The sequence below is a fragment of the Macaca thibetana genome, chromosome 12 (assembly GCF_024542745.1).
Source record: "Macaca thibetana thibetana isolate TM-01 chromosome 12, ASM2454274v1, whole genome shotgun sequence".
NCBI lineage: Eukaryota > Metazoa > Chordata > Mammalia > Primates > Cercopithecidae > Macaca > Macaca thibetana.
In genome coordinates this window covers 74,292,203-74,311,758 of record NC_065589.1, presented here as the reverse complement: position 1 = coordinate 74,311,758, position 19,556 = coordinate 74,292,203, and the positions used below count along the sequence as shown (strand labels likewise).

General features: G+C 39.9%; 1 protein-coding gene across 2 annotated transcripts in view; it reads left to right on the top strand.

Annotated features, from left to right (window-relative positions):
* CERS6 (ceramide synthase 6) overlaps positions 1 to 19,556 on the top strand; it is a 311,686-nt gene that overhangs the window by 148,849 nt on the left and 143,281 nt on the right. The window lies entirely within an intron of this gene.

Here is a 19,556-nt window from a genome sequence, read left to right as displayed (position 1 = left end):
GCAGTCTTTTCAGGGGTTAATGAAAAAAGTAGAAAAGGTTTGCTGCAAAATTTTAAATCCATCAGTAGTCATTATAATATATTTTGGAAGTATACAAAGGGAAGAGAATTACAGAATGCCCCCCTCCCCATATGAAGGAGTTGGCTCTGGGCTCATATGGAATGGAACATTACCTCAGTGTTTGCTTCCGTCATGAAATACCTTGGGTACCGGTTATCTCTTCCTTAATGTATGTTTCATCCTTCTGAATGCATCAAAGAGAGAACCTCCGTTGTGAGCTGACTTCCCTGTGGAGCAAGCAGAGCAACTGTGGATAGCCTATTTGCTTTCACTCCTTTGTACTCCCAGTCCCAGGCAACCACCACTAATCTATTTCCTGTGGCAATAGATTTGCCTTTTCAGAACATTTCATATAAATGGAATCACCCAATATGTGGTATTTGTGGCTAACTTCTTCCACTTGGCATAATGCTTTTGAGTTTCATACAGCTTAGAGAATATATCAATACTTCATTTGAATGGATATACCTCACTTTGTTTATCCATTCACCATTGAGTGGGTATTTAATTGTCTTTGCCTTTTGGCTACTATGAATAATGCTGCTGTGAACATTCAGATAGAAGCCTTTGCCTGGACATGTCTTCATTTCTCTTGGGTAGCTACCTAAAAGAGAAATTGCTTACTGAGTTATATGATAAATTCACATTTAGAGATATGAAATGTGAACATGAATATCTAAGAAATTATGAAACTTAGTAAGATGCACCATTTCATCTTCCCACCAGCAGTGTGTTCAGGTTCCAGTTTCGCTACATCCTCAAAAACATAGCTATTATCTCTTCAATTATAGCCATTCTAGTGGCGTGTGAAATGATTTCTCACTTTTTTATTTCCCTTGTGAATAATGATGTGGCATTATCATGTGATTATTGGTCATTTATGTATTGGTAGATATCTGTTTAGATCTTTTGCACATTTTAAAGTTGTGGGGTTTTTTTTACTATTGAGTTTTAAGAGTTCTTTATACAAATCCTTTGTGGGCTTAATGACTTGCAAACATTTTCTCCTAGTCTATGGCTTGTCTTTATTTATGGTATCTTTTGAAGGGCAATGCATTTTGAAACATGAGTTAAGAATTCATAACATAGAAGAGATTTCCAATATTTTTTTCTCATGTTGATTATTTTATTCTAAAGCTGAGATTTATAGGAATTTGTGGAACTCCTCCAAAGAGTCAGTGCCAGGGTTGCTCACCTCTTTAGATAGTTTGAATATTTTGGATACCCACACAATGCTAGAGCTCTAGGCAGCGCCAGGTTTCCCTATGGCCTATATCTGTTTAATTCATTTTCCATTTAGGGTGCATCTGTCAAAGGTGACTTCAAGGACATCAGTAGGGAGAGCTTATCTTGGATGGTTGGTTCTATCTCAAGTCTAGCCTGAGGGTTTCATCCTGTCTGGACCACCAAGGCCAAGAAGTGGGAGTGCTCCTTTTTCATTTCTGTTTCCCCTACTCTCCATACATACCACTCATCCCTTTAAATGACTTTCTTTTATAATGCAAAAAGGATGATAAAGAATATAGGGGGAGAAGTTGAACAGAAGAGCTAGTATAAAAATCCGAAAACAGCTAGGCAGCACTATCAGAAGATACTGTATACTGCTTAAGGGCACATACTCTGCCACTTACAAGACATGGAGTTCAGGCAAATTGCTTGATCTTTCTGTGTCTCCTTCCATAGTTCTAAAATGAGAGTAATAACAGTATTAACCTTGCAAAGTTTTTGTGAGGATTAATGAATTAGAACATGTCAGGTGTTTAGAAGCATATCTGCTGGTAATTATTTGGTAGATTTTAACTATTATTTTTGTTGTTGTTAAACGATAGGTAGAATGCTGCTGTACAAAAAGCACAGGCTTTCACATCAGACATCCCTGGTGTCATCTTGAGTTTGGGTCCCCACTCCTGTATTTACTAGCTGTTGACTTCAGACAAACCACGTTGACGTGTTGCTGTGATGGATAAAACAGTATTACATATTTGATTGCACTTAACAGTGGCTGGAAGATAGTAGGTAGTCAATAGATGTATTTTTGTTGTTGATTGTTTGGTTTTGATGTTAAGGAGGCATGATTGGCAATGCAAAAGAATCCTGTGACCCCTTTCTGAGGGAGAGCACCACAGAAGTTGAAGGAAGAGGGAAGTCTTGCAGAAGAAATGATGGGTGGGGGCCCTCTCTGGGAGATTTGTTTGGGACAGATGATGAAGGTTGGTCAAGGCAGCAGCAGGCCCAGAGCTGATGTTTCAGGAGACACACACATTGGGCTAGTAGAGACCAAGACCCAGAGTCTAAAGGTGGGATTTAATTATTGAAAGCCTTGAGGCTCAATTACTAAGTGTCTTCAGAGTTGTTCTTTTAGGAACCTCAATCTGGCTATAAATGGACAAAGTCCTGGAGTCAGAAACCATGTTCAAGAACACTGCAGGTGTTAATTATTAACCCTGTTAGAAAGCAGTCCTAATCTCTAGGCTTGGTTCTGAGAATATCTGCATGCTGTCCCTTCATTGAAGGCAATTTGCTCTCTACCTACATCTTTTCTTGTCAGTGCTTTCCTGGTTACCCTGAGGTTCTACATGAAAGAGGTTTTATAGCACTAGGAATAATGTTACTCTAAAGCATGCAATGGAACAAAGAATGTGTGTTTGTTACCTTAGCCAGTATATTCCAAATATGTACAAGTGATTACAAGAACCACTTGAGAATCAATTTTCTATATGATAGTCTATCTCTGCCTTGAATTACCTAGTATATTCTAGGAAAAGTGTAAATAATTTTATTTTTGTGATTTGAAATGTTCATTTTGTAATTTAAATTGTTATCATTCATGAGATACTTGGAATGACCTATTTACTGTAGTAACTCTAGCTGGAAATTTCTTACTGATTGTCTTCCCACCTACCCACTACAGTCTTAAACTCTTGGACTCAAGGGATCCTCTCACTTCAGCCTCCCAAGTATCTGGGACTATGAGTAGTCACCACCCCGGCCTCCCTTCTTTTGTACATTTTCAAACTTTAAAAAGATCTTATGATGAAATCTTTGACAGTGGGGTGGATTACATTTCCTTTTTGTTGTTTCTTGAAGTATGAACATTGATTTGCCTTTATTGTGCTTTTTACTAGAAGAGGAAAGATAAATATAAGAATATAGTTCATTCTTGATAAATGTTTCATAATGTCAAGAATCTTTTTGCTCCAAGTCCTTTTTAGGCTCAGAACAATACCAGAAAGGACCTGGCCACCCTCAGCTCCTATGAGCTCTTCCTCCACTACCATGGAGTAGGGACCTTCATAGCTTTAATGACAGCCCTCTGTTGAGAGCCACTGAAGCCTTGTCCATTTTTCCCTTCTCTATGTGACCCTAAAGTCTTGAGAGGATTTGGACATTGGGAAAACTACTTAGCTCACAGGAACTTTCTTTGAGTTTTGTATTCTGCCTTGTCTTCTGCCTCTCTACTCAACCACTCTTTCCTTGCTGCTTACCCAGAGAAGGAATGAGAAAGGACACCATCTCTATTTTAACCGGGCTTAACCGGTTTGATGTGGAAAGACTGAGTTCTCCAGGCATTTTTTCCCAGTGACACTAGGGCAGGATGACCCTGAGAATAGAGGTAACTCTCCAAATATTGTCACAAGCTGGGAGTGAAGACAAAAGATGCGACTGATTTTTTTAGAATATGTAAGGCTTGCTTAGATTTACAGCTGTTGCCCGTCCGTCGGGAAGCAGCTTTGGAGATTAGCTTGTCAACCCCTGAGGGAAGGACTTTGACTTAATTCATATTTATATTCCCAGCACCTAGTTGTATATCTTGGTATTTAGTAAATCCTTGGTATCTCTTAATGAATGGCCATATCTGGTTGTTAGCATAATAACAAATAGAGTTTATTTGATTCGATTTCATTTTTACTTGGTAGATATTTTCCAAGAACTGAGCAAAAGTTCATTAGATTGGTATTTAGTAATCTAATGCAAGAGGGAACTTTCCCTATGAAAATTCTATGCTTCAGGAAAGCAGACTTTCATTCTATATGGAATATAGTTCAGAGTGTAAGAAGAGTAGATCATCCCACCCATCTCTGCCACACACTATAGTTATACTATTAAAGAGTTTAAAGCACAGGTTGTGAACTGGTAGCCCCAAGTTGAATCTAGCCTGCACAATTTGGCCTGTATGATTTTATTTATTTATTTATTTATTTATTTATTTATTTATTTATTTTTGAGACAGAGTCGCGCTCTGTCACCTGGGCTGGAGTGCAGTGGCTCACTGCAACCTCTGCCTCCCAGGTTCAAGCAATTCTCATGCTTCAGCCTCCAGAGTAACTGGGACTATAGGCTCATACCACCATGCCTGGCTATTTTTTTGTATTTTTAGTAGAGCCGAGGTTTCACCATGTTGGCCAGGCTGGTCTTGATCTCCTGACCTCAGATGATATGCCTGCCTCAGCCTCTCAAAGTGCTGGGATTACAGACATGAGTCACTACACCTGCCTGATTTTTATTTTTAGTAGAATTAATCACCAGTATTTACAAAGTCTGACGTCTTATAAAATATCAGATTTTCAGCTTTCTATGAAAAAATGAGGAAAATCTGACAACACTTGAGTTTGCATTATTTCTTGACATTTGACTGGCCCTTATTTCAGTGGGGTATTGAAATAGCCACATTCCCCAGCATTGCCAGCATAGAAACTGTGTGCCAATAACCATTCATCTCAGTACTCTGAGAGCTAAGTTTAACCAGCTCCTCAATTGCCTTAACCTGCCTAGTCCCTGTAGAGATTTAAGTTTGCAACTTTTTGTTTAGAGACTTAAAGGTCTTACATGATGACCTTGAAGGTTAGATTATTTAATTTTGTGGCTATAAAATACCAGAATACAAAAGGATTTTAAAACCCATGAATAAACATACTTATTTTGTTCATCTGTACATCTTCATTGGTCGATTTATCCATGTATCATGTCTTATTTATAACACCACATTGCCATGGAAATTCACTGCTGTACTTTTCACTTTCCAACCCTACTAAATTTTACACTTAACATTTTCAGAGCTGCTTGTACAAAGTACAGATTTAGGGTAGTAGAAGTCTCAAGTGGTTTTATAACATTAAATATTAAATAACCTTAAAAATGCAAACAAGGGAAAAGTAAGAAGTCAGCCAAATCCTGACACATAAATTTAACAAAAAAGCAACACAGAGTCTCTTATTTACATGTCCTACTGCTTAACCACTTTGTAAGAATGAAGCCCTCCTTCATTCTACACTTGTGTCTTCTTCAAATCTAGTAGACGATGTCTGTCCTAAAGTCATATTGTAGTTGATAGTTTGTCTAGCCATTGGCACTGGCCCATACTCATGAAACTTGAAGTCATTTATTGGGTGCACGTCATATACCAGCTATATAAAAATAGTAATAATAGTTAAGAGTTACAGAGCCCTTGCCATGTGTTGAATGCTATTCTCTATACAAGTATTGCCTCATTTAATCCTCATTCTAACCCTTTGAAGTAGGTGGTTTTATTTTCATTTTGCAGATGAGAAAGAGGCATAGGGAGTGCCCAGGATCAAACAGACTGTGTGAAAATTGTGGAGGAAGTCTTGATGCCCAGGCTGAGTGAACATAGCTTCCTGAGAGCTAGTCCTGCTTAGAAGATTTAAGACAGATGTTTCACTCAGAGTTGAAAATATCCAAATGATTGTAGGTCACTTAAAGGATGACTAATAACATACGTTATTTAATGTTAGAATAGTATCTTATGGGGATAAACACTTCCTGGGAGGTGGAGACCAGAGAAAACTGCAGGAGGATCATGAAAGGTTGAGTTGGACGAAGAAGAAAACTCAGGGTTAAGGCTTTTTTGTGTTGTTTTGTTTAATTCACATATGGTGAAACAAGAATGAAATTTGTCTAGACTCCCTAAAGAAATTATCCCAGGCTAGGCCAGAGCAACAGTTGATTAGCTTTACCCAACTAAGAAAAGGGTAGAGGCACAGAGACATCATATGGATTGCCTATTGCAGAGATTTTGATATTCAGGTTGGCTGAGAATATTAAAGCACTGGGGGATTAGGAGTGTTGGCCGCTGGATATGTAAGACTTGCTCTTTGGTGACGGTACCTTAGGCCATCTGTCTGAGCAGCACTTCTTAAGATCTCAAACTCCTCTTGTTCTTCTTCTATGTTTTGCAAGCAACCTCCTGTGTAGATATTTCTGCAGGGGGAGTAACTCTCATTCATATCAAAGAAAATATTCTGGACTTTGTGACTGTTCTCTTTGTCATGATTAATCAGTTGACAGCCTGGCTTACGGGTCTGGCTGTGGCACTCAGCTAATGCCAGCCTGCCTCTTGAAGAAAGATGAAGACTAAGTGTGTTGGGCTAGGGAAGAGACTGAGGGAATGGAGCAAAGGAAGTAAATGAAAGGGATATTTCCAATGCAGAACTTTGAGGGTTGATGCCTGGGATAAAGGGGGTTGAAGGCGAAGGAGGACTCAAGGACCTGGGACATTGGGTGGAGAATAGTGTCCTTGACAGAAATGGAAGGAAGAAACAGTGGATTCCTGGGAGAAAGATAATATGTTTTGTTTGTTTGTTTGTTATTGGATTTTGAACCTCAGGTGCCGATGTTTGGGTGTCCAAATGACATTGGGTGTCCAGGGATATAGAAATGGTTAGGGACAGTGATTGCCCAGCATACAGGGAGTGGGTGAGTTCACCTAGCAGGAGCACATGGTGTGAAAAGAAGGCTGAGGATGGAACCCCATGTGTCACTGGCATTGACAGACCAAGGGTAGTCTGTGCACAAGGCAAGAGAAGCAGAGGGTTGGACAAAAAGGGAATGAACACAGCAGTACTGATTCAAACAAGGTGGAATGGCCAGTTGTGCCAAATATTGCAGGATCAGGATACAAGACTTAACTAATATAGGACTTGGACTCAAAATATAAGAGTTCAAGAGAACTTAATGGTCTGATTGTTTCTCCAGAAGAGACACTTAAACTTGCCCAGGATCACCCTATGAGTATCATAGGTGTAAACACTGTTACTACAGTGTTTCCTGCTTGGCAACCTCATGATCTCATGTTCACCCATTGTTTCATGCTGCTCATTTTCTAAGTATAGCTTTACGGTCAATATATAATACCGTGTAATAGCTGCTAGGACCAGAAATCATGATGCTCGGTTCAAGTGGGCAGCTCAGTCTCACATGCTCCTAGTGAAAAAAGGGCCCTTGTTATTTAGAACATAAAGTGCTGCAGTATGAATATAGCTGATGTGTAACTCATAACTCTTCCAATCAGCATGCAGCTCATATGGCATCAGCCAGTCAGCTAAGAACTTCATTTTGTACGTTGTAACGGGGTTGGGTTTTGTGAAATGGCTTATTGTCTTATGCGGGAGTGCAAATTCACTGGCATTTATTGGAAAAATCTAAGACAGATTGTTAGGCTGATTATGGTCCCTTCTCTGAGTGAGGAAGGAGCAAGAGCATCTTCTCGAATAGAAAATACAAATTATTGGTCAGAAGTCTGTGCACCTACATTTGTTTTCAGTTGGATGGGAGATCCTTGACATATATGAATTTAACTTTCATACATATGTGCATACAAACGTATGTGTACATACACATATTTTCATAATATACATATGCATATGTGTGAACATATACATATACATAAACATCTGTGTCTACACATACAGGTATTTTCTTTACAAACAACTTAAAACTCCAGGAGATGAGGCATGATTTCTAAATGTCTGCATCGTGTGACTGGTATGTCAGGGCAATGAAAAGAGCCCAGCTTGCTTTCACAGTTGGGAGCCTGGTAGCCTGGGGCAAGTTCTCAGTCCTGCTTGCCCACTGCCTGGAAGGTGCTGTTGCTGAGGTGCATGGTGGGAGTGACAGCGGCCTTTTGGGTTGTGTGGAAGCTGAGTGATGCCTGTAATTGCTGGCTTTCCCCAGTTCCCTGACCAACCTGCATGACACAGCAGAGGCAGCCATAATCTTCCTGGGAACATAACTCCATTGACCTGGGAACCACATCCCCATCCCCCACAGCAGCTGCAGCAACTCCTGCCTAAGGAGAGTCTGAGCTCAGACATGCCTAGCCTTGCCCCCACCTGATGGTCCTTCCTGGCTCACTCTAGTAGCTGAAGACAAGAGGCATATACTCTTGGTAGTTCTAGGTCCCCCCCCACTGCCTGATCCTCCCTATACTACCATAGCTGATGCTGTCTTCAAAGCGCCACCTCCTGGTAGGAGGCCAATCAGCACAAAAATAGTTCATTAAACAACCAAAACTAAGGATCCTCACAGAGTCCATTTCACCTCCCTGCCACCTCCTCTGGCACTGGTATCCATAGCTGAGAGGTCTGCAGACAGTTCACATCATAGGACCCAGTGTAGACAACTCCCAGCACCAGCCCAGAGCCTGGTAGACCTGCTGGTTGGCTAGATCCACAAGAGAGAGGACAATCACTACAACTCGGCTCTCTGGAAGCCACATCCCTAGGAAAAGAGGGAGAGTACTACATCAAGGGAACACCTCATGGGACAAAAGAATCTGAACAGCAGCCTTGAACCCCAGACCTTCCCTCTGACATAGCCCACTCAAATGAGAAGGAACCAGAAAATCAATTCTGGTAATATGACAAAACAAGTTTCTTTAACAGCCCCCAAAAATCACACCAGCTCATCAGCAATGGATCCAAACCAAGAAGAAATCCCTGATTGACCTGAAAACGAATCCAGAAGGTCAGTTATTAAACTAATCAAGGAGGCACCCACGAAAGGTGAAGTCCAATTTAACGAAATAAAAAAAAAATAATAGAAGAAATGAGGGAAGAAATCTTTAGTGAATAAACAGCATAAATAAAATACAGTCAAAACTTTAGGAAATACTGGATGCACTAAGAGAAATGCAAAATGCTCTGAAAAGTCTCAGCAATAGAATCGAACAAGCAGAAGAAAGAGCTTCAGAGCTTGAAGACAAGGTTTTTGAATTAACACAATCCGACAGAGACAAAGAAAAAAGAATAAGAAGAAATGAGCAAAGCCTCCAAGAAGTCTGGAATTACATTAAATGACCAAACCAAAGAATAATTGGTGTTCCTGAGGAAGAAATCTAAAAGTTTGGAAAACATATTGGGGGGAATAATTGAGGAAGACTTCCTCGGCCTTGCCAGAGCCCTAGACATCCAAATACAAGACGCACAAAGAACATCTGGGAAAAATAAACAGAATAAAAACAAAAATCACATGATCATCTCAATAGACCCAGAAAAGCATTTGACAAAATCCAACATGCCTTTGTGTTTAAAACCCTTAGCAAAATTGGAATTCAACAGGCATACCTCAATGTAAGAAAAGCCATCTATGATAAACCCACAGCCAAAATAATACTGAATGGGGAAAAGTTGAAAGCATTCCCTCTGAAAACTGGAACAAGACAAGGATGCCCACTTCACCACTTATCTTCAAACATAGTACTGGAATCCCAGCCAGAGCCATCAGACAAGAGAAAGAAATAAAAGGCATCCAAATCAGTAACAAGGAAGTCAAACTGTTGCTGTTTGCTGCTGATATGATTATATACCTGGAAAACCCTGAAGACTCCTCCAAAAAGCTCCTAGAACTGATAAAAAAATTCAGCAAAGCTTCTGGATACAAAATTAATGTACACAAATCAGTAACTCTCCTATACACCAACAGCGACCAAGTGGAGAATCAAATGAAGGACTCAACCCCTGTTACAATAGCTACAAAAAGAATAAAATACTTAGGAATATATCTAACCAAGAATGTGAAAGACCTCTACAAGGAGAACTGCAAAACATTGCTGAAATAAATCATAGATGACACAAATGGAAACACATTTCATGCTCATGGATGGGTAGAATCAATATTGTGAAAATGACCATACTGCCAAAAGCAATCTACAAATTCAGTGAAATTTCCATTAAAATACTAAAATAATTCTTCACAGAACTAGATAAGTAATCCTAAAATGTATATGGAACCAAAAAAGAGCCCACATAGCCAAAGCAAGACTATGCAAAAGAACGAATCTGGAGACTTCAAACTATACTATAAGGCTATAGTCACCAAAACAGCATGATACTGGTATAAAAATAGACACACAGACTAGTGGAACAGAATAAAGAACCAGAAATAAAGCCTGGTTTATACTTACAGCCAACTTATCTTCAACAAAGGAAACAACAATGTAAAGTGGGGAAAGGACACCCTGTTCAACAAATAGTGCTGGGATAATTGGGAAGCCACATGTAGGAGAATGAAACTGGATCCTCATCTCTCATCTACAAAACTCAATTCAAAATGGATGAAGGACTTAAATTTAAGACCTGAAACTATAAAAATTCCAGAAGATAACATTGGAAAAACCCTTCTAGACATTGGCTTAAGCAAGGATTTCATGACCAAGAACCTAAAAGAACCAAAAACCTAAATGCAGAAAAAACAAGGAGAAATAGCTGGGACTTAACTAAAGAGCTTTTGCATGGCAAAAGGAACAGTCAGCAGAGTAAATAGAGCACCCACAGAGTGGGAGAAAATCTTTGCAATCTATACATCTGACAAAGGACTAATATCCAGAATCTAAAAAGAACTCAAATCAGCAAGAAAGAAAAAACAATCATTAATAGACAATTCTCAAAAGAAGATATACAAATGGCCAACAAACAGGAAAAAAAGCTCAACATCACTAATGATCAGGGAAACACAAATCAAAACCACAATGTGATACCACCTTACTCCTGCAAGAATGGCCATAATAAAATCAAAAAGTAATAGATGTTGAGATGGATGCAGTGATCAGGAAACACCTCTACACTGCTAGTGGAAATGTAAACTATTACAACCACTATGGTAAAGAACTAAAAGTAGAACCATTTGATCCAGCAATCCCACTACTGGGTATCTACCCAGAGGAAAAGAAGTCATTATATGTAAAAGATACTTGCACACACGTTTATAGCTGCACAATTCACAATTGTGAAAATGTGGAACTAGCCCAAATGCCCATCAGTCAACAAGTGGACAGTTTCTTTATCCACTCGTTGATTGATGGGCATTTGGACTGGTTCCACATTCCATATATATAATACATATATACACACACATATACACATATATATTTACATATATGATAGAATACCACTCAGCCATAAAAAGAAATGAAGTAATGACATTCACAGCAACCTGGATGAGATTGGAGACTATTATTCTAAGTGAAGTAACTCAGGAATGGAAAACCAAACATCGTATGTTCTCACTCATAAGTGGAAACTATGAGGATACAAAGGCATAAGAATGGCACAGTAGATTTTGGGGATTCAGAGAAAGAATGGGAAGGGGGTGAGGGATAAAAGACTACAAATTGGGTTCAGTGTCTACTGCTTGGGTGATGGGTGCAGCAAAGTCTCACAGATTACCACTAAAGAACTTGCACATGTAACCACATAACACCTATTCCCCCAAAAACCTATGGAAACAAACAAACAAAAAAAAGTAGAATGAGCCGCCTCAGCCAACTAGGATCCATTCCTGTTCATCTTAATTTAATTTTTCCCTTCTCATCCCTAACAACCTTAATAATTAGGTATTTTAGTCCCCATTTTCAGATAAAGAAACTAAAGACATTTTACTCTATTGTTAATAGGTATGGATTTAGTAATAAGTGATGGATTCCACCTTATCCCTGTGAAAGTTCTATTACTCAGTCTCGTGTTTTGTTATGAGATGTGTAGTAGAGCCTGCAGCAGAAAACTGACACCAAACACAGTAATAGAGAAGGGCAAATTCACTTTTTTTTTTTTTTTTTTTAAAGACAGGGCCTTGCTCTCTTGCCCAGGCTGGATTGCAGTGGTGTTGAGAGGTGACAATGTGCTAGCAGCCCTCACTCTCAGCGCCTCCTCAGCCTCCGGCCTCGGCGTCCACTCTGGCGGCGCTTGAGGAGCCCTTCAGCCTGCCAAGGCACCGTGGGAGCCCCTCTCTGGGCTGGCTGAGGCCGGCGCCTCCTCCCTCTGCTTGCCAGGAGGTGTTGTGGGGAGAGGCGCCAGCGGGAACCGGGGCTGCGCCCTGCGATCGCAGGCCAGTGCGACTTCTGGCAGGCGCCGGCTTGGGGGGCCCCGCACACGGAGCAGCCAGTGGCACCGCCAGCCCAGGGCAGTGAGGGGCTTAGCACCCGAGCCAGCAGCTGGGGAGGTTGTACCGGGTCCCTCAGCAGTGCTGGCCTGCAGGGGTTGCACTCAAATTCTCGCCAGGCCCTAGCTGCCTCCTTGCGGGGCAGGGCTGGGGATCTGCAGCCCGCCATATCTGAGCTCCTCCTCCTGCTGTGGGCTCCCCAGCGGCCTGAGCCTCCCCAACGGGAGCCACCCCCTGCTCCATGGTGCCCAGTCCCATCCACAGCCCAAGGGCAGAGGCGTGCAGGCGCGGCTGGGGATTGTTGGGCAGCTGGGGACTGGCGGGCAGCTGGGCCTGCAGCCCTGGTGCAGGATCCACTGGGTGAAGCCAGCTGGGCTTCTGAACTGGATGGGGACTTGGAGAACTTTTATATCTAGCGGGAGGATAGTATGTGCACCAATCAGCACTCTGTGTCTAGCTCTGGGTTTGTAAATACACCAATCAGCACTCTGTGTCTAGCTCAGGGTTTGTGAATACACCAATGGGTACTCTGTATCTAGCTAACCTAGTGGGAACTGGGGCTGTGCCCCATGCTCGAGGGCCAGTGTGAGTTCCAGCGGGCATGGGCTTGGGGGGACCCCCGCACATGGTGTGGCTGGCCGGCACTGCTGGCCCAGGGCAGTGAGGGGCTAGCACCTGGGCCAGCAGCTGCGGAGGTTGTGCGGGGTCCACCAGCAGTGGAGACTTGGAGGACTAGCACTCTGTGACTCTATGTCTAGCTCAAGGATTGTAAATGCACCAATCAGCACTCTCTGTCTAGCTCAAGGTTTGTGAACACACCAATTGGTACTCTGTATCTAGCTAACTTTGTATCTAGCTAACTAGCACTCTGTGACTCTGTGTCTAGCTCAAGGATTGTAAACGCACCAGTCAGCTCTCTGTCAAAACGGACCAATCAGCTCTCTGTAAAGTGGACCAATCAGCTCTCTGTAAAATGGACCAATGAGCAGGATGTGGGTGGGGCCAGATAAGGAAATAAAAGCAGGCTGCTGGAGCCAGCAGTGACAACCTGCTTGGGTCACCTTCCACACGGTGGAAGCTTTGTTCTTTTGCTCTTTGTAGTGAATCTTGCTGCTGCTTGCTTGGTCCACGCTGGTGTTGGTGTTGTGAATTGTTAACATTCACCGTGAAGGTCTACAACTTCACTCCTGAAGCCAACGGGAGCATGAACCCACTGGGGAGAAGGAACAACTCCAGACGCACTGCCTTTCAAAGCTGTAATACTCACCACGAAGGTCTGCAGCTTCACTCCTGACAGCGAGACCACAAACCCACCAGAAGGAAGAAGTTCCAGACACATCTGAGCATCTGAAGGAACAAACTCCAGACACACCATCTTTAAGAACTGTAACACTCACCGCGAGGGTCCATAGCTTCATTCTTGAAGTCAGTGACACCAAGAACCCACTAATTCTAGACACAGTGTGATCACAGCTCACTGCAGCCTTGACCAGCTGTACTCAAGTGATCCACCCACCGCAGCCTCCCCAGTAGCTGGGAATACAAGCTCGTGTCACCAAGCCCGGCTAATTTTTGTATTTTTTGCAGAGATGGTGTCTCAGTATGTTGCCCAGGCTAGTCTTGAACTCCTGGGCTCAAGCCATCTGCCCAGCTGGGGAAATTCACTTCTTAAAATCAAATGTACATGCATTTTGAAAAGTTAAGAACTTTGGCTTTAGTTTTCTCTTTTCCTTAGCAATTCGCAGTATCAGTGCTGAAGAAGTGACTTTTTGTCTTCAATATGCTTTCAGACAAGAAAAAAATTACATAGAGGCTTGATGTTCAAGGGACACATGACATTAGTTTGACTCTAAATAATAATAAACCCTTGGCTACTTTTGTTTGAACCACACACTAAAGAATTGTGACCTTTGCCAGTGCATGCTCCAAAGTCATATTGACTGAATTTAATTTTGGCCACAAGAGATCAATATTTTATTCCCCTTTTTATCCTTACACTAGACAATGGTTAGTTGGAAAATTCTTGCTTGTTCTGATTCCCACAAATTATGGTCATTCAAATGAGTGTAAATAGACTTTAAGCTGACAATTATAAGATTAGTGTACATTCAGGGGAATTCTAGAAGTAATGAGAGGTATTTTATAGGTAGAATTTCACCTAATAGAATGACATTGAATTTTTTGCAGATGTATTTCAAATAGATTGTAGGGACTAGGACTGATGTTGGGAAGACTAATGGGAAAGGACAGATACCAGTGGTGCTGAATTCTACCTTGATGGGTGCTTGACAAGGGTACTCAACTTGGAGAGAAAAGAATGGGTCCCAATAAAGAACAATATGGGCTAGCTGTTAATGGAGCCTATGACCAAATCACTAAAAAACGAAATCAAAGTTAAATGTGTGAAATAGAACATAGTGGATTTAGAATTATATATGCATACAATAGCTGATACACTTCCAATTGCAATTTTAGCCCTGAAAACATGAATACAATGACAGGAAAACAGGAAAAGTAATTACAATGCTTAGAAAAGGATGGTTGAATGATGGCATAAAGAACAAGTCGTATGACATTTCTAAGTGTGAGAAGGAAAAGACATAGTCATTTAATACTTTCTGAATGAGCGTAATTCTTGTGTACAGAATCTTTTAATAATGAAATATTTTATAATACAGAGAAAATGTAACAAGCACAGAGACTAATATAATAAAAACCCACCCAGTTATATTTGATGCTGTTTTGAAGGATGGAAATATTACCGAATCAGCTAAAGCTCCCCTTATGCCCCAGGAATGTCCAATCTTTTGGCTTCCCTGGGCCACACTGAAAGAAGAATTGTCTTGAGCCACACATAAAATACACTAACAATAAGGATGGTCATTGAGCTAACAAAAAATCACGAAAAATCTAACACTGTTTTAGGAATGTTTACAAATTTATGTTGGGCCACATTCAAAGCCATCCTGGGCTGCATGTGGCCTGCAGGCTGTGGTTTGGACCAGCTTGCTGTATACCTTCTCTGTTCTTTACTCTTCAAAAGTAATGTCTATCCTGAATTTGATGTTTTTATTTTCTTTTGTTTTTACTACATATATGTGTGTTTTTATATATGCATATATATGAGAGACATATAGCATTCCTTTGCAAATCATCAGACTTTCCATAAGTGCCTAATATATTTTTTGAATCAATGATTTAATGACTCTTCTGCCCAAATTAAGTTCACCTTTGACTGGAGAATGAAAAGTGAATAGGTGAATGGGTTTGACTTACATCCAACCTTAAGGACTTTGCAGTGATAATTCTGTTCCTTTTCAAACAAAGAGCTGAGCCTTAAGCAAATGAAGAAAATTATTTGGAGTTACAGTTAATTATTGATGGAGGTGAAAATTGTTTCAGGAAATGTTTGTCTTAAAGCAAGAACTGAAGTCTGCATAACCTGTCCATCGGATGAGTAACATCTTTTCCCCTAGCTATCCTATTTCTTTGGGCGTTAGTTTCTTTAAACTAATGAAAGCTTGAAAGCTACTCTAGAAATTTAGATTTTATGTCAGAGTTTCCAAAAAGGAATCTTTCATCTCACCTTTATTTTGTTGTTTAAGACATATGGGATGTTTTTCAAACTACAGTCAATTTGCTTCCTCCCTAGTTGATGAACATCTCTATTGAACTCAAGTAATAAAGTCAGTGTCTCAGTAACAGCTTGAAAAGGAGACTACTGACCTAAAAATCATGTGACAACTTTTTAACCATGTTTACAGATGAAACCAATCAGTTAACCAAGAGTTCAAGCCAATTCCTCAACTTCAGAATATGGTGTCAGTTGAACTCATGGAAACAGTAGAATAGTGATTACCAGGGATAGGGTTGGGGGAAAGAGGGAGATATTGGTTGAAAGATAACAAACTTTCAGTTGTAAGATAAATACATTCCAGGGATCTATTATATAGCATGGTGAGGTGACACAGGTTTAAAACTAACTAGATTATGGGAATCATTTTGCAATGTATCTGTGTATGAATTATCATGTTGTACACCTTCACGTCATACAATTTTTCTCTTTCAGTTATACCTCAGTAAAGCAGGAAAAAAATGCCGTGTTTAGACACTTTGGCTAAAAGCCCATGGGACAAGAAAGAATTTTGTATCTGAATCATTAGCGTGCTTGAATATGTCTGATGGCTTTGTTTGACTTATTAAATGCAAAATAATTGAAGGACCTTATTTTGTTCCACAAATCAAAAATTTACCAATCTACTCAAACAAACAAAGGCTGAAGCTGGTGACTTTTAAGAACTTGAGATGTCAGTTTAATCTGTAAAATGTGATGTTTATACACTAAAGAGCACTATACTACCTTCTCAGAAAATAGGCAGTATATCAGGTATCTGAGTCTTTTTCTGACACTTGTGGCATAGTTATCCATTTCTAGTCTTGACTTTAAGGTCACAGGACCCCAAAATGTTGATGGAGACCTGGTGAGAAAAATGGGGACACCTGTTTTCTTTCACAAAGTTAAATTGTTAAATGTAGAAAAGTTTACAATTCCATGGGTCCTCCATTTGTAGAATAAGGTCATAGATGGGCTCTTAGGGACCCTGCCTAGCTGTTAAAAACAATGTCTGCTTCAAGAAAATTTAAGAATGCAGGATTAGATGCCTCTGATTTATGTGGACAGAAATGTACTGATGTTCCTATAAAACACCTGTAAGACCGAATTGTTGCATTCAGTGAACTGTTTTTCTGCTAGTATACATTCATGACACCAACTCTGAAAAGGATTTTAGCTAAGTCATTTCACATTGAGTGTGTGCTTTATAATAGAGAAATGAAGAGTAGACAAAGTCTTATTTGCCCTTCTACCTTAGAATAGAAAAGGAGCTGAAACAGAGATGGTAGCAGCAGAGTAATGGTATTTATAGTAAAAATAAGATTTTAATGTATGTGTTAAAATTTTCAATATTTCGTAGTAAAAATCATGATCTCTCGAGTAAAATTGCTTGGATTTGAATCCCAAATTCACCATGTACTTTGGCAAGTAATTTAAACTTGCCATCTTATAGTACGATGGGAATGATAGTGACACAATGTATCTATCCCATAGGGTTCTTACAAAATGTAAGTGAGTTAATATATGTAAGACTCTTGTGATGGTATCAGGTATAAAGTAAGTACCCATGAAATGCCAGCTTTTACTGTTTTGTAAAAATAGGTGACCGCCCCCCAAGAGAACCTTCTATAAGTAAAAGGACTTCACAAAGATGACTATTTCTATCAAACTTGAATCCACAATTACTTCATGTCAAAACTTTGTGGAAGTGAATGTGTCACATATAATACAGAAACCTCATTGGAAGGTTTTTATAATTCCATTGTACTTGACAGGAAAACTGATAAAAATGAGTGCAATATCGTATCTCAGGAAAGTCATCAGCTGTGAGTTTTGAGTGGAAAAATAGACACTTAATCTACTTTGTTCTTAGAGGTAAAGTGATTTATGTATTTTAAAGTAACACTAGATTGAAGTCTATATTTGTTCCTAAATATATTCTGCTCATTTATCCAACTATGTAAGTTCGCTTCATTTGTAGTAATTTGTAAGATACAGCACAATGATTTATATGTTAAATTTTATGAAAGAAAAATTTTAATGTCATAGGTATAAGCTATACTTCACCTCTCTTCATGGATTTGATAATAAATGAGTTAATCTTTTTATTTAGATGATGGAAAAGCTGAAATGAGAAATGTCTCAATTAATAAAATCAATTTCAGAATCAAAAGAACCATATACTGATTTTTTGGTGCTCTAGCAATGTATCTTAGTTTTATATACAATAACAGTATTTTTCATTAGCTAGACCATTCCAGAGTTGACTATCATTTTATTCCAAATTTTTATCAGATTGATTGATCACTTTAAAAATTGGATTGGCAATATTTGTCATCTCTCTCCCCTTTTTTATTCATACTTGCACCGTTCCTGGAAGTAGTTGATAAATTATTTGACCTATTGTGGTTTAAATATACTTAAAAGTCAGTAAATGAAAGGAGCACTGATACCCTTAATAAAAATTCAGTTGTCAATTTAGGAACTGTTCTTTGCAAGCCACTGTTTGTGGTCAGAAATGCAAAGATAAATAAAACTCAGTCTTACTCTACTTGGAACTCACAAGCAATTCAAAGGCTTGTGGCTATAATCAAAGAGAAGGAAAGGAGGTAAAGAACAAGTCAGAATTACAGTGTTTTCCATGTTGCAGCATCCAGAAAAGGTGGCTTTATGGAACAACTAGAATTTGACATAAATCCTGAAGGAGCCACAGTGGCTCAGCAGGTAGAGAGAGATGAGTGAGTAGGACAGAGAAAAACTCTCTGGGTAATGATTGTCAATAAGCTTAATATTATTTTAGCTACCCTGGTATTGAAAAGAAGCGTCTTTTCAGTCCTCTTCTATCCCCAGATTTGCAAGCAGTCAGTTGCCGTTCCTCAGGGTAGAGACTATTCCCAATTACACAGCACCCACTAATATCCACCAGGTTAGAAACATCATTTTAGCTGAATACATTGTCTTCAATTTTTAGGTATAAAATCAGGAAGAAGTAGCCTAGCTTAATGGTTAAGAGTTTGGATGCTGGAACCAAACAGCCTAATTTCCAATCCCGACTTTCTCTCTTACTAGCTGTGTGGCCTTCAGCAAGTAATTAAACCCACTCTGTGCTCATTTCCTCATCAGGGGGAAAAAAAGAATAAAGATGTTGATAATAGTGCCTACCTTGTTGTGTGGAACAGTTTCATTAAATGACTTCCTATTTGTAAAGGGCATAGAAGAACTTAGGGGATAGAGGAGGTACTATGTTACAGTTGTAAATCAAATGGCCCTCATATTCCGGCCCTGGTCTTCCTAGAACATGTGCTGAGTTGCGAAGGGTGGTGGGGGGTGGTGGCTGCTCCGGATGATTCCCCTGCTTCTCCTGCCTCTGTAGTTTACAATCCCTTGCCTTTTGGGTGACGCCTGGCAACAAGACCTGGGACCTCAATGCTCTGGTTTCCTGCTTCAAATGCACATTTTAGTAGTCTTGATTTTAACAAAGAGCCCTGTTCAACCTTGTTGTGTAAGGACAATAAACCAGATTCAGTGGGTGGTAGTTTTTACTAGCTTCCTATTCTAATTTTCAGGTTTGAAAGATATAAAAGGCTTCCATATCCAAGGAAATGTAGTGGAACACATTGACGTCTTTAGGCAAAGCAGTGTGCTTTAATTCTGTAGAATTTGAGACAGGGCTTTAGAGTCACTGGTAGGTTTGTGTCCCAGTTTTTCC